At 45.1% G+C, this 14,624-nt stretch overlaps 1 protein-coding gene and 1 long non-coding RNA gene across 25 annotated transcripts in view; one reads left to right on the top strand and one right to left on the bottom strand.

The window, feature by feature from the left end:
* The window catches only part of LOC140717693 (neurexin-2-like), a 1,248,008-nt gene that overhangs the window by 374,865 nt on the left and 858,519 nt on the right, over positions 1 to 14,624 (top strand). The window lies entirely within an intron of this gene.
* The window catches only part of LOC140717695 (uncharacterized), an 87,855-nt gene continuing 87,454 nt past the window's right edge, over positions 14,224 to 14,624 (bottom strand). Inside the window, exon 3 of the long non-coding RNA XR_012096585.1 lies at positions 14,224 to 14,388. This is a non-coding gene — a long non-coding RNA (uncharacterized lncRNA). The remainder of the gene's footprint in view (positions 14,389 to 14,624) is intronic.

Below are 14,624 nucleotides of genomic sequence, written 5' to 3'. Positions count from 1 at the left end.
TGAGATAGTGTTCATGGATTCATGGACCAGTCAGAAATGTGATGGCAGTGGGGAGGAGCACTGCACAGGATCAAAGTAAGCTGCAGAGAGTTGTAAACTCAGCTCCATCATGGGCACCAGCCTCCCCAGCATCCAGGACATCTTCAAGAAGCGATGCAGCAAAAAGGGGGCATCCATTATAAGGACTCCATCACCCAGGACATGCCCTCTTCTCATTGCTACCATCAGGGAGGAGGTACAGGAGCCTGAAGACACACACTCAACGATTCAGGAACAGCTTCTTCCCCTCTGCCATCTGGTTTCTGAATGAACGTTGAACCCATGAACACCACCTCACTACTTATTTAACATTTTAAATATTTACTGTAATTTACAGTTTTCTGTTCTGTATTGCAATGTACTGCTGCTGCATAACAACAGGTTTCATGACATAGGCCAGTGATACTCAACCTGATTTGGATTCTGGGAAGTTGTTCCTGAATCACTGAGTGTGTGTTTTCAGGCTCCTGTCCCTCCTCCCTGACGGTAGCAATGAGAAGAGGGCATGCCCTGGGTGATGGGGGTCCTTAATGATGGACGCTGCCTTTTTGAGGCATTACCTGATGTCCTCTGGTGGGGAGGTTAGTACCCATGATGGAACAAGCTGAGCTTACAACTCTCTGCAGATCTTCCCAATCCTGTGTGGTGGCCCCTCCACACCAGACAGTGATGCAGCCAGTTAGAATGCTCTTCACAGCATATCTATAGAAAACTGCTAGACTCTTTGGTGACACTCCCCATAATCATAAAAATTCTCTGGGTGGGTTTCGAAATGGTCAGAAGTCCAGGGTAACACCAGCATTCTCTCGGAGACTGGGCACAATGGATGAGATGGGGGAGGACTGCAGGGAGTGTAGCTAGGCCTCGTCGGGGTGAGGGATGAAGACTACGACATGCGGTTTTGTTGAAAGGAGAAATGAAAAAGAGAGAGGGGGGAGAATAGGATGTGAAGATGATTAGAACACAGAGAACGATGAGCAAGGACAGCGAGACAGGCAGTTGAGAGTGAGAGGAACTTTGGAAGGGTGTCTGGGAGGGTGAGGAGGCTGAGAGGGTGAAAAGGTTTGTGAAGGAGAGGAGGTTTGAGAGGGAGATGAAGCTTGAGAGGGAAAGGAGGTTTCAGAGAGAGATGAGATTTGAGAGGGAAATGAGGTTTGAGAGGGAGATGAGGTTTGAGAGGGAAATGGGATTTGTGAGGGAGAGGATGTTTGAGAAGGAGTGGAGTGTTGGGAAGGAGGGTAGATGTCGGAATAGACAGGTTGCGGGACAGAAAAGACCAGACAATACTTCCTTCTCCGTTGATTAATCTGCGCATCATCTCAGAAGATGAGCTGATGGATGCCGGAGTGAGAGAAGGCCTTCATGACAAGCTACCCCAGAGATTGCAGGAAGCTCTAAACTTAATAAGGAGTCTAGGAAAGGATTTGCTCACAGACCAGAACCTTATGATTCACTCTATTCCCATACCAGGATGGCAGTGGACCGTTTTAATCTTCAGACTTTCGGAGTCAGTCTGTGCTGTGCCACCAGTGACAAACTCTCCCGGCTCCAAGGGCAAGAGAGATGAATTACTAATCCATTTATAATTGTCACATTACCACAGTGAGAATCTTTTGTCTGTATGCGATCCAGACTGATCATTCCATGCATCAGTACATCGAGGCCATACTGTAGAAAACAGAACGCAGAGTAGAGTGTTACAGTCACAGAGAGAGTGCAGTGCAGGCAGATGATAAGGTGCAAGGGTCATGTTGAGGTAGATTGTAACATCAAGTGTCTATCCTTTAGTGTATCAGAGGCCCGTCCCAAGAGTCTGATAACAGTGGGGTAGAAGCTGTCGTTGAGCCTGGTGGGATGTGCTTTTGGGCTTTTGCATCTTCTGTCTGATGGGAGAAGGGAAAATGCCCATCGTTCATTCCCTCTCAGGTCATAGAGAAAGTTTCTGGCACATTGGCCTTCATAAATCAAAGTACCGAGTACAGGAGATGCGATGTTATGTTGAAGCTGTATAAGACGTTGGTGAAGCCTGATTTGGAGTATTGTGTGCAGTTTTGGTCACCTACCTACAGGAAAGATGTAAATAAGGTTGAAGAGTACAGAGAAAATTTACAAGGCTGTTGCCAGGTCTCCGGGACCTGAGTTATAAGGAGAGATTGAATAGATTATGTGTTCATTCCTTAGAATGTAGAAGATTGAGAGGAGATTTAATAGAGGTGCTCAAAATGATGAGGGGTATAGATAGGGTAAATGCAAGCAGGCTTTTTCCACTGAGGCTGGGTGGGGCTACAACCAGAGATCATGGGTTAAGGGGGAAAGGTGAGGTTTAAGGGGAACTTGAGGGGAAATTTGTTCACTCAGAGGGCCCTGTGATTGTGGAATGAGCTGCCAGTGTAGGTGGTGCATGTGATCTCGATTCAAAGGTTCACTTATTATCAAAGCATGTATCCATATACAACTCTGAGATTCGTCTTCTCCAGAGAGCCACGAGGCAAAGAAAATGAAAGTCATTCAGAGTGAAAAGCATCAAGCCCATACCCCCCATTCCAATCATCAACCCCTCTAACCTCCCTTCTCCACCCTGCACAGCAAAACAAAGCAGAAAAGGCAATAATAAAACACAACATTATAAATCTGAAAAGTCCACAGACCAGAACCACAATAGTTCTATCCATAAACACAGAACTACGATACCATTCCACGTTATCACCAACTTTCATTGAAAGAGAGGGACACCACATGAGGCCGAGAGGCCTACCTACCTGTCAGAATCAGCTATACAGTGATAGCTGCTCACAGAATCCTCTCCAGCAGCGATCAAGAGGCAGGCAGGCAGTCGGAGCTGAACTCTCCTGCGTCTTCTGCATGTGCCTCATTGTCTCAATCTGCCTGGACGCTTTACTCAGCAATTAATGGACACTTTAAACGGTGAAAATGAAATTGAACGTCAGCTTTCTCCGTGTTTCGGTTTCCTCGCATCCAGACTGTCCGAGTACACGCTCGCTTCCCGGAATCTTCTTGGAGACAGCAAAGCACTGGATCACTAAAGCGTTGTCCAATCTGTAAATCGCAGGCCCTAACAGTTTCAGTGTTTAAGAGAAGCTTGGATAGGTACATGGATAGTAAGGATATGGAGGACTATGGTCCCGGTGCAGGTCGATGGGAGTAGGCATGGACTAGATGGGCTGAAGGGCCTGTTTCTGTGCTGTACTTCTCCATGACTATGACTCTTAAGAGAGAATGTCCGGGGTGTGTGGGGTCTTTGATTTTGCCGTCTGCTTTCCTGAAGCAGTGAGAAGTGTAGACAGAGTCCGTGGATCAGAGGCTGGCTTGTGTGATATGCCCAGCTCTGTCCACAGTTCCCTGTGGTTTCTGGTGGAGAGTTTCAGAGATTACACTGGAGGTGAGAACGCTATGCAGGGTGTGTGTACCAGAGATGAGGACTCTTAGAGAATCAATGGGAGGAGTCAGGATTTCTGGAGAAAGGGGAACTCATCTGTGGCGTCGTCAGGAGAGGCCAAATTTATTCACGAGCAGCTAAGCAAGTCGCCCCTGGTCTTCCTATATCAAAGGACACTATCTCCTCCCAAACTCAATGAACGGAACTTGCTGTCAAATTTCATTAAACTGAACCCTGAAGACAATTTCCAGTAATTTGTATCTATTTTTAATTTCAAAATATATTTTATTCATGCTAATAATTCTTAAATGATAATATAGGGCATTCAGTGTTCTCAAAAGCCGATGGCAGTGTGGTGTAGAGGGTAGGACTGCTGTCTCCCAGCCCCAGAGACCCGAGCTGAACCCTGACCTCCGACACTGTTCATGTGGAGTTTGCACAGTACCCCTGTGATCCCAAACAGATTCTTCAGGAGCTGAAAACCTAGAGTAATGCACACAGAGTGCTAGAGGAACTCGGTAGGTCTTTGTTCCCCTCTATAGATGCTGCCTGACCTGCTGAGTCTTCCACCAATTTCCAATCATAAGACCATAAGGTATAGGAGTGGAATTGGGCTGTTTGGCCCACTGGGTCCGCTCTGCCATTTCATCATGGCTGATCCATTTTTTTCATAAGACCATATGACAAAGGAGCAGAAGTTGGCCATTCAGCCCATCAAGTCTGCTCCGCCATTTCATCATGAGCTGATCCAATCTCCCCTTTAGTCCCATTCCCCCGCCTTCTTACCATAACCTTTGATGCCCTGACTACTCAGATGCCTATCAATCTCTGCCTTAAATACACCCAGTGACTTGGTCTCCACTGCCGCCCGTGGCAATAAATTCCATAGATTCACCACCCTCTGGCTAAAAAAGTTTTTTTCGCATCTCTGTTCTGAATGGGCGCCCTGCAATCCTCAAGTCATGTCCTCTCGTACTAGACTCCCCCACCATGGGAAACAACTTTGTCACATCCACTCTGTCTATGCCTTTCAACATTTGAAATGTTTCTATGAGGTCCCCCCTCATTCTTCTAAACTTCAAGGATTCCCCTCCCACCTTCTTCCCGTATTTCTTCATGACCTGTCTAATCAAGAACCTATCAACCTCTGCCATAAATATACCCAGTGACTTGGTCTCCACAGTTGCCTGTGGCAATAAATTCCACAGATTTATCACTTTCTGGCTAAAGAAATTACTCCTTGTCTCCATTTTAAAAGGACACAGCCTGAGGCTGTGTCCTCTGGCCCTAGACTCCCCCACTGTAGGAAACATCCTCTCCACATCCACTCTATCTGTGTCCTCTGGTCCTAGACTCCCCCACTGTAGGAAACATCCTCTCCACATCCACTCTATCTGTGTCCTCTGATCCTAGACTCCCCCACTGTAGGAAACATCCTCTCCACATCCACTCTATCCGTGCCCTCTGGTCCTAGACTCCCCCACTGTAGGAAACATCCTCTCCACATCCACTCTATCTGTGTCCTCTGGTCCTAGACTCCCCCACCACAGGAAACATCCTCTCCACATCCACTCTATCTGTGCCCTCTGGTCCTAGACTCCACCACTGTAGGAAACATCCTCTCCACATCCACTCTATCTGTGTCCTCTGGTCCTAGACTCCCCCACCACAGGAAACATCCTCTCCACATCCACTCTATCTGTGTCCTCTGGTCCTAGACTCCCCCACTATAGGAAACATCCTCTCCACATCCACTCTATCTGAGCCCTCTGGTCCTAGACTCTCCCACTGTAGGAAACAGCCTCTCCACATCCACTCTATCTGTGTCCTCTGGTCCTAGATTTCCCCACTAGAGGAAACATCCTCTCCACATCCACTCTGTTGAGTTCTTTCACCATTCAATAGGTTTCAATGAGGTCCCCCCTCATTCTTCTAAATTTCAGTGAGTAGAGGCCCAGAGCCATCAAACACTCCTCATATGACAAGCCTTTCAAACCCGGAATCATTTTCGTGAACTTCCTTTGAACCCTCTTCATTTTCAGTACATCTTTCTTCAATAAGGGGCACAAAACAGGGAGAAGGCCGGAAACTGGGGTTGAGGAGGAGATTAACAAAAAAATTATCAGCCATGATTGAATGGTGGAGCAGACTTGTTGGGTCAGATAGTTTAATTCTGCTCCTATGTCCTATGGTTTAAAACTGCTTCATGAGTGTGATTCCCTTTAAGCAGAAATCAGCGGTGGGAGCAGGCCACAGTGACGAGGTTTCTCGCAGGTCGATGACACTTGTTTAAATGAAGAGCTTCACGGTCGTTCGGGCTCTTTCCAGTGGCCCAGTCAGCGGCAGGAGCAGGCCACCATGATGAGGTTTCTCGCAGCTCAGCAACGTTTGTTTAAAAGTACAGCAGAAGGGACAAGCGTGGCGGCCATTGTCAGGAACAGGCCGTTGGTGTGAGTAAGAGTATCAGGCTTTGGCTCGAAAGACGTGTTGGCTCTGGGTCAGTTTCTAATAGGGTTCCCTTTTTTCTCTCTTACTCTACCTAGTGTAGTGAATGGTCATTGTGTGTTCTTCACGCCAGATGTTCGAGTTCTGGGAGACCCAGAGCCTCCCAGGGAAATAATCTGCATGAAGTGCATATGGCTGCAGCTCCCTGAAGACCGTGTCAGGGATCTGGAGCAGCAGCTGGATGACCTTCGGATTGTACGGGAGAGTGAGGAAATAGTCGGTCAGAGTGACAGGGAAGTGGTCACCCCTAAGCTGCAGGAGGCGAGTAGCTGGGTGACTGTCAGGAGAAATTGAAATGTGAATAGGCAGTTCATGCAGAGAATCCCTGTGGATATTCCCCTCAAAAATAAGTATACTGTTTTGGATACTGTTATGGGGGATGATCTCCCAGGGGAATGTCACAGAGATCAGGTTACTGGCACTGACCATGGGTCCAGTGGTGCAGAAGGGAAAGAGGGAGAAGAAGGGAGTGGTAGTGATAGAGGACTCAATAGTGAGGGAACAGACCGGAGATTCTGTGGACATGAACAGGACACCTGGATGGTATGTTGCCTCCCAGGTGCCAGGGTCAGGGATGTCTCAGATCGTACCCATGATGTTCTGAAGAGGGAGGAAGAGCAGCCAGACGACTTGGTGCATATTGGTGCCAATGACATAGGACGGTAAAGCTAAGAGGTCCTGAAAATTTCCGGATTGCTGCCTGTGACATGCGCCAGGGAGGGTAGAAACAGGATGATTTGGCAGATAAATGTGTGGCTGAGAAAGTAGTGCAGGGATCAGGGCTTCAGGTTCTTGGATCATTGGGATCTCTTCTGGGGAAATATGACCTGTACAAAAGGGACAGGTTACACTTGAACCCGAAGGGGACCAATATTCTCACAGGCAGGTTTGTTAAGAGCTGTTGGGGAGGGTTTAAACTAATTTGACAGGGGATGGGAACCAGAGCAAAGGGATGCAGGATAGGACGGATGGTAAAAAAGCAAAGATAGCGTGCAGTCAGACTGTCAGGATGGGCAGGCAAATGATATGACAAAATAGCAGCCAGCAGGGTGAGTATCAGTGCATTGGGGATGCAGAATCAAAAAGGATAGCAAATAGAGTACTCAAAGTGTTATATCTTCATACACGGAGTATAAGAAATATAGTGGAAGATCTTGTTGCACTATTACAGACTGTCAAGTATGATGCTGTGGCCATTACTGAATTGTGGCTGAAGGATGGTTGTAGTTGGGAGTTGCATGTCCAAGGTTACATGTTGTATCGGAGGGATAGGAAGGTAGGCAGAGGGGGTGGTGTGGCTCTACTGGTAAAGAATGGCATCAAATCAGTAGAAAAATGTGACATAGGATTGGAAGATGTTGAATCCTTATGAGTTGAGTTAAGAAACTGCAAGGGTAAAAGGAACCTGATGGCAGTTATATACAGGGCTCCCGACTGTAGCTGGGATGTGGACCGAGATTGCAACAGGAAATAGAAAAGGCGTGTCAAAAGGGCAATGTTATGGTAGTCATGGGAGATTTAAACATGCAGGTTGATTGGGAAAATCAGGTTAGAAATGGAACAAGAGAGTGAGTTTGTTGAGTGTCTACGAGATAGATTTTTAGAGCAGTTTGTCGCTGAGCCTACTAGGGGATCCGCTATACTGGATAGGGTGTTATGTAATGAACCAGAGGCGATTAGCGAGCTTAAGGTAAAGAAACCCTTAAGAGACAGTGATCACAGTATGATTGAGTTCATTTTGAAATTTGATAGGGAGAAAATAAATTCTGATGTAGCTGTATTTCAGTGGAGTAAAGGAAATTGCAGTGATATGAGAGAGGAGTTGGCCAAAGTAAATTGGAAGGAGATTTTGGCAGGGACGACAGCAGAGCGGCAATGGTGTGTGTTCCTGGGAAAAATGAGGAAGGTGCAGGACATGTGTATTCCAAAAATAAAGAAATGCTCAAATGGTAAAATAGTATAACTGACTGGCAAGGGAAATCAAAATTAGTGTAAAAGTACAGAAGAAATGTGGCAAATGTTCAGAGGATATTTGTGTGGTTCTGCATAGGTATGTTTCAATGAGACAGGTAAGTTATGGTAGGGTACAGGAACCGTGGTGTACAAAGGCTGTAATAAAAAACACAAAATGCTGGCAGAACTCAGCAGGCCAGACAGCATCTATGGGAGGAGGTAATAACAACGTTAAGGGCCGAAACCCCTCATAAGGAGTGAAGTAACATGGGATGGTCGAGGGGGGATAAGAAGAAAAGATGTAATGGTGACCAAAGAAACTAGGGTAAAGGATGAACTGAAGGAAATTTATATTAGGCAAGTAACGGTGTTGGATAGACTGTTGAGTCTGAAGGCTGATAAGTCCCCGGGACCTGATGGTCTGCATCCCAGGGTACTTAAAGAGGTGGCTCCAGAAATTGTGGACGCATTGGTAATCATTTTCCAATGTTCTATAGATTCAGGAACAGTTCCTGCTGATTGGAGGGTGGCTAATGTCCTACTTTTCAAGAAAGGAGGGAGAGAGAAAACAGGGAATTATAGACCGGTTAGCCTGACGTCAGTGGTGGGAAAGATGCTGGAGTCAATTATAAAAGAGGAAATTATGACACATTTGGATAGCGGTAGAAGGATCAGTCCAAGTCAGTATGGATTTATGAAGGGAAAATCATGCTTGACTAATCTGGAGTTTTTTGAGGATGTAACTATGAAAATGGACAAGGGAGAGCCAGTGGATGTAGTGTACCTGGACTTCCAGAAAGCTTTTGATAAAGTCCCACATAGGAGATTAGTGGGCAAAATTAGGGCACATGGTATTGGGGGCAGAGTACTGACATGGATTGAAAATTGGCTGGCTGACAAGGTTAATTCCTGGAATGGCGGGACTGTCATATTTGAAAGATTGGAGCGACTGGGCTTGTATACACTGGAATTTAGAAGGATGAGAGGGGATCTGATTGAAACATATAAAATTATTAAGGGATTGGACACGCTGAAGGCAGGAAGCATGTTCCCGCTGATGGGTGAGTCCAGAACTAGAGGCCACAGTTTAAGAATAAGGGGTAGGCCATTTAGAACAGAGATGCGGAAAAACCTTTTCACCCAGAGAGTGGTGGATATGTGGAATGCTCTGCCCCAGAAGGCAGTGGAGGCCAAGTCTCTGGATACATTCAAGAGAGAGTTAGATAGAGCTCTTATAGATAGCGGGGTCAAGGGATATGGGGAGAGGGCAGGAACGGGGTACTGATTGTATATGATCAGCCATGATCACAGTGAATAGCGGTGCTGGCTAGAAGGGCCGAATGGCCTACTCCTGCACCTACTGTCTATTGTCTATAAAAGCTTACTAAAGGTTCAGAGAGCTAGATAATGTTAGAGATCCAGAAGATTATTAGTCTAATAGGAAGGATCTTAAGAAGGAAATTAGGAGAGCCAGAAGGGGCCATGAGAAGGCCTTGGCAGGCAGGATTAAGGAAAACCCCAAGGCATTCTACAAGTATGTGAAGAGCAAGGGGATAAGATGTGAAAAAATAGGACCTATCAAGTGTGACAGTGGGAAAGTCTGTATGGAACCGAAGGAAATAGCAGAGATACTTAATGAATACTTTACTTCAGTATTCACAGTGGAAAAGGATCTTGGTGATGACTTGCAGCAGACTGAAAAGCTTGAGCATGTAGATATTAAGAAAGAGGATGTGCTGGAGCTTTTGGAAAGCATCAAGTTGGATAAGTTGCCAGGACCGAATAAGATGTACCCCAGGCTACTGTGGGAGGCGAGGGAGGAGATTGCTGAGCCTCTAGCAATGATCTTTCCATCATCAATGGGGAAAGGAGAGGTTCCAGAGGATTGAAGAGTTGTGGATGTTGTTCCTTTATTCAAGAAAGGGAGTAGATATATCCCAGGAAATTATAAACCATTGAGTCTTACCTCAGTGATTGGTAAGTTGATGGAGAAGATCCTGAGAGGCAGGATTTATGAACATTTGAAGAGGTATAATATGATTAAGGAATAGTCAGCATGGCTTTGTTAAGGGCAGGTTGTGCCTTACAAGCCTGATTGAATTTTTTGAGAATATGACTAAACACATTGATGAAGGAAGAGCAGTAGATGTAGTGTATATGGATTTCAGCAAGACATTTGATAAGGTACCCCATGCAAGGCTTATTGAGAAAGTAAGGAGACATGGGATTGAAGGGGACATTGCTTTGTGGATCCAGAACTGGCTTGCCCACAGAAGGCAAAGAGTAGTTGTAGACAGGTCATATTCTGCATGGAGGTCAGTGACCAGTGAAGTGCCTCAGGGATCTGTTCTGGGACTCTTTCTCTTTGTGATTTTTATAAATGACCTGGATGAGGAAGTGGAGGGATGGGTTAGTAAGTTTGCTGATAACACAAAGGTTAGAGGTGTTGTGGATAGTGTGGAGGGCTGTCAGAGGTTATAGTGGGACATTGATGGGATGCAAAACTGGGCTGAGGAGTGGCAGATGGAGTTCAACCCAGATAAGCGTGAAGTGGTTCATTTTGGTAGGTCAAATATGATAATCGTAAGACTCTCGGCAGTGTGGAGGATCAGAGGGATCTTGGGGTCCGAGTCCATAGGACGCTTAAAGCAGCCGCGCAGGTTGATTCTGTGGTTAAGAAGGTGTACGGTGTATTGGCCTTCATCAATCGTGGAATTGAATTTAGGAGCCGAGAGGTAAAGTTACAGCTAAATAGGACCCTGGTCTGACCCTACTTGGAGTACTGTGCTCAGTCCTGGTCACCTCACTACAGGAAGGATGTGGAAGCCATAGAAGGGTGCAGAGGAGATTTACAAGGATGTTGCCTGGATTGGGGAGCATGCCTTATGATAATAGGTTGAGTGAACTCAGCCTTTTCTCCTTGGAGTGACAGAGGATGAGAGGTGACCTGATAGAGGTGTACAAGATGATGAGAGGCATTGATCGTGTGGATAAGTCAGAGGCTTTTTCCCAGGGCGAAAATGGTTGCCACAAGAGGACACAGGTTTAAAGTACTGGGGAGTAGCTATAGAGGAGATGTCAGGGGTAGGTTTTTTACTCAGAGAGTGGTGAATGCGTGGAATGGGCTGCCGGCAACGGTGGTGGAGGTGGATATGATAGGGTCTTTTAAGAGACTTTTGGATTGGTACATGGAACTTAGAAAAATAAAGGGCTATAGGTAGGCCTAGTAATTTCTAAAGTAGGGACATGGTGGGCACAACTTTGTGGGCCGAAGGGCCTTTATTGTGCTGTAGGTTTTCTATGTTTCTGTGTAAAAGCAAAAGAAAGGGATACTACAAAGCAAAAATTGGCGGGAGGATAGAGGATTGGGAAGCTTTTAAAAACCTACAGAAAGCAACTAAAAGAATCATTAGAAAGGAGAAGATGAAATATGAAAGCAAGCTTGCAAACAATATCAAAGTGTATAGTAAAAGCTTTTTCAAGTATTTCAAATATACAAGAGAGATGAGAGTGGATATAGGACTGCTAGAAGATGAATCTAGAGAAGTAATAACAGGGGACAAGGAGATGGCAGATTAACTAAATGATATTTTGCATCAGTCTTCACTGTGGAAGACACTGGCAGTGTGCCAGATGATGAAGGGCGTGAAAGAAGAGAAATGAACGCAGTTACTATTACAAGGGAGAAGGTTCTCAAAAAGCTGAAAGACCTAAGGGTAGATAAGTCACCTGGACCAGATGAACTGCACCCTAGGGTTCTGAAAGAGGTAGCAGCAGAGATTGTGGAGGCATTAGTAATGATCTTTCAAAACTCATTGAACTCTGGCGTGGTGCCAGAGGACTGGAAAATTGCAAATGTCACTCCACTCTGTAAGAAAGGATGGAGACAGCAGAAAGGAAATTATACACCAGTTAACCTGATCTCAGTGGTTGGGAAGGTGTTGGAGTCAATTGTTAAGGATGAGGTGATGGAGTACTTAGTGACACAGGACAAGATAAGTACAAAGACTGCATGGTTTCCTTCGGGGAAAATCCTGCCTGATGAACCTCTTGGAGTTCTTTGAAGAGATTACAAGTAGGATAGACAAAGGGGATGCAGTGGATGTGGTGTATTTGGACTTTCAGAAGGCCTTTTTCAAGGTGCCATGTATGAGGCTGCTTACCAAGTTGAGAGCACATGGTTTTACAGGAGAGTTACTGGCATGGTTAGAGCATTGCCTGATTGGTAGGAGGCAGTGAGCGTGAATAAAATCAGAATCAGAATCAAGTTTATTATCACTGGCATGTGACGTGGAATTTAACTTAGCAGCAGCAGTTCAATGCAATACATAATCTAGCAGAGAGAGAGAAATAATAATAATAAATAAAATAAAACATAATAATAAATAATCAAGTAAACCAATTACATATATTGAATAGATTTTAAAAATGTGCAAAAACAGAAATACTGTATATTAAAAAAAGTGAGGTAGTGTCCAAAGCTTCAATGTCCATTTAGGAATCGGACAGCAGAAGGGAAGAAGCTGTTCCTGAATCGCTGAGTGTGTGCCTTCAGGCTTCTGTACCTCCTACCTTATGGTAACAGTGAGAAAAGGGCATGCCCTGGGTATTGGAGGTCCTTAATAATGCACGCTGCCTTTCTGAGACACCGCTCCTTGAAGATGTCCTGGGAACTTTGTAGGCTAGAGCCCAAGATGGAACTGACTAGATTTACGACCTTCTGCAGCTTCTTTCGGTCCTGTGCAGTAGCCCCTCCATACCAGACAGTGATCCTTTCTGGGTTGGCTGCCAGTGACAAGTGGTGTTCTGCAGGGGTTGGTGTTGGGACTGATTCTTTTTATGCTGTATATCAATGATTTGGATGATGGAATAGATGGCTTTGTTGCAAAGTTTGCAGATGATACGAAGAGTGGTGGAGAGTCAGGTAGTGTTGAGAAAACAGGTAGGCTGCAGAAGGACTTAGGTTAGGAGAATGGGTAAAAGAGTGGCAAATTAAATACAATGTTGGAATCTTTAGTAGTAGAAATAAATGTGTAGACTATTTTTTTAATGGGGTGAAAATCCAAAAATCTGAGATGCAAAGGAACTTGGGTGTCCTTGTGCAGAACACCCTAAAGGTTAGCTTGCAGGTAGAGTCAATGGTGAGGAAGGCAAATGCAATGTTAGCATTCATTTCAAGAGAATACAAGAGCAGGGATGTGATGCTGAGGCGAGGAGGCACTGGTGAGGCCTTATCTTGAGTATTGTGAACAGTTTTGGGCCCCTCATCTTAGAAAAGATATGCTAGCATTGGAGAGGGTCCAGAGGAGGTTCACAAGGATGATTCCAGGAATGAAAGGGTTATCATATGAGGAATGTTTGATGGCTCTGGGTCTGTCCTCAGTGGGATTTAGAAAGATGAGGGAGATTTCATTGAAACCTTTTGAATGTTGAAAGGACTAGACAGAGTAGATGTCGAAAGGAGGGGGGACTCCACTATGGGGGAGTCTAGGACAAGAGGAGCATCCATCTAAAAAAGAGATGTGGAGAAATTTCTTTAGCGGAGGATGGTGAATTTGTAGAATTTATTACCACAGTCAGCTGTGCAGGCCAGGTCATTGGGTGTATTTATGGGAGAGCTTGGTAGGTTTGTGATTGGACACAGCATCAAAGCTTACAGGAAGAAGGCCGGGGAGTGGGGCCAAGGAGGATAAAAGGATCAGCCGTGAAGCAGACTCAATGGGCCAAATGGCCTAGTTCTGCTTCTATGTCTTATGCTGTTGCGGTCTAATACATGTGTTTCTCCAGGTGTCCAATTTCCTCCCAAATCCCAACCGTGTGCAGGGTCAGGTTAACCAGCCACGGTCATTGCCTCCCAAAACCCTCAATGTGTGGCTGAAAGGCATTATCAGTGGGTAGTGGGTGGGAGTATAGGGAGAGTGAAATGGGTTCGGCGTGAATGGGCAGTTAGGGATCTGCAGGGACTGGTTGGGCCGAATGAATCAATCATATTTATAATCACTGACTTAAGTGACATTAATGAGGTTGTTTTGCAGCAGCAGTCGAACATAAGTTCATAAAATTACAATCAATTACAAAATAGATAAAAATCTAAGTTAATGGAAATTTATTACACGGGACTTTTTTTTCGAAAGTGTTGCTTCTTCTGAAATAGTTTTGTTTATGATAGTCCACTTGAAGCTGAACACAAATGTAATTTCAGACCACTTACATCACACAGAAATTCAGAGAAACAAGAAATTAACTTTGAATATAATGTGTTTAATTGCATAATGGTGCTGATGCTTTGCAATAGTTCAACTCAGCTAAAAATGTTTTGTTGATGATTTTCATTTATACTCATTGTCTGAGGCTTGTCTGAGGTATCCAGCAATAATCAGCCAGCATTGATGGATTCCAGTTGCCCTGATACCGTTTTTCCATGATCGCAATGTCCTGGTGAAACCTTTCACCATGCTCGTCCCTGACAGCACCAAGATTTGCAGGGAAGAAGTCTAAATGGGAATGCAGAAAGTGAATCTTTAGTGACATGTTTCACTTCATGACTTTGTATACTTGAAGCATCTTGTCAACCAGCTGCATATAGTTTGGTGCTCTGTGGTGCCAAGAAGATTTTCCTTAAAAGCCTTTCATATGATTTTCTCCGGTCCCACAAGAAGTTCTACAAATTGCCTTTCATTGAAGACCTGTTTGATTTGTGGATCAACAAAAATGCCTTCCTGAACCTTGG

Source organism: Hemitrygon akajei, chromosome 28 (assembly GCF_048418815.1).
Source record: "Hemitrygon akajei chromosome 28, sHemAka1.3, whole genome shotgun sequence".
NCBI classification, from domain to species: domain Eukaryota; kingdom Metazoa; phylum Chordata; class Chondrichthyes; order Myliobatiformes; family Dasyatidae; genus Hemitrygon; species Hemitrygon akajei.
The sequence above is the reverse complement of the archived record's forward strand: the minus strand, read 5'-3'. Positions and strand labels throughout refer to the sequence as shown.